Consider the following 1,539-nt stretch of genomic DNA (forward strand, 5'->3'; position numbering starts at 1 on the left):
GCCCACGCTACATCACGAGCGGGGATACACACAGTTTGTGCGTGGTCTGCTTGGGAGCGGAGCACGCGGCGTCGGCTCTCGAGGGGGCCGACTGTCCGCATTGTGAGCAGTTGCCACTGCGTTTGCTTCGCTCCCGGAAGGCTCTCTTTGAGGAGGGAGCCTTCACCAGCGTTCCTCACGGTGCTGGCCCCGCAGCTGGATCTGGTGGAGGGAATGGAGACGGGCGAAACCCTATCTTCTTCCTCACCTGCCAGATCCACTGCCCGCTCGCTGGGATCGGAAGCCCGTTCTGCGGTTTCTTCCCCCCGGAGAGCGGGCTCGGCGCTTCTCCTATCTTCCTCCGAGGAGGTTGATGTGGAGAGCGTCGAGGATTCGCCCCCTCAATCCCCACAATATGAGGAGCTAATGGAGGTAGCTACTCGTGCGGTTGCCAAGCTGAACATTGAGTGGCCCGCAGAGAAACAGGCTGAACCACAGAAAAGTAAACTTGATGAACGCTTTCTGCGTGCTAAGCCGCTACCTCCACGCCGGAGCCTGCCGTTTTTTCCCGATCTCCACACCGAGGTGTCGAGATCGTGGAAGAAACCATTCTCGGCCCGCTTATTCGTCCCCGCCTCTGATTACTATGGAAATGTGGCGGGGTTGAGTGAATGCGGTTACAGAGCGATGCCCCGGGTAGAGCAGACGCTTGCGAGCTATCTGTCACCCGGTGCGGCGTCGTCTCTGAAGGCTCCGGTCTTGCCCTCCAAGCCGCTGCAAACCACTTCAACGCTGGTGGGCAAGGGGTACTCGGCAGCAGGTCAGGCTGGTGCGTGTCTGCACACTATGTCAGTGTTACAGGCGTACCAGGCCGACCTGCTAAAAGAGCTAGATGAAGGCGAGCAAGTTAAAGCAGATGACATCTTAGAACTGAGGAGAACCGCTGATTTAGCCCTTCGCGCCACCAAGGAGACCGCCCGTGCTATTGGGCGGTCCATGGCAGCTCTGGTGGCGGCGGAGAGGCATTTATGGTTGACCCTGTCCGATATGAAAGAGAAGGACAGGGTCTGCCTTATGGATGCCCCGCTTGCGCCTTCTGGTCTGTTCGGCGACGCCGTCGATTCGGTCGTCGACAGATACCAGGAGGCTCGTAAACAGGCGGCGGCATTCCAGCGGTTTCTCCCTCGCCGTTCTATAGCTCTGGGGGCTGCTGGGCGGGAGCAGCCCCAGCCGGGTACCAGCTCCTCATATAGGGAGGTCCAAAAACAGAGCGTTGCCTCTCGCGCTCCCCCGCAGCGGGACCGAGGCCGGCGGCGCTCTAAGTCGGGGGCTTCTAAGGCGAGGCCCGATCTGAGGGTCGTGCTTCAGTCGAGGAAGCCCTCGACGAAGCGGTCCTGACAATTTTAAGCCCAGGACTGCTGAGGGCGGCCCCTACTGGGGAAGAGCGGGGTACACCGCATTACACGGTGTCCGTCTCTCCTCAGCGCCCTCAGGAAACCGTTCTGCCAACCCGGCCAGTGTGCCAGGGCGCAGCGGTCTCCAGCGAAGGTTTCTCTCGGT

Source organism: Sinocyclocheilus rhinocerous, unplaced genomic scaffold (assembly GCF_001515625.1).
Source record: "Sinocyclocheilus rhinocerous isolate Xijiao unplaced genomic scaffold, SAMN03320098_v1.1 scaffold2109, whole genome shotgun sequence".
Taxonomy (NCBI): Eukaryota; Metazoa; Chordata; class Actinopteri; order Cypriniformes; family Cyprinidae; genus Sinocyclocheilus; species Sinocyclocheilus rhinocerous.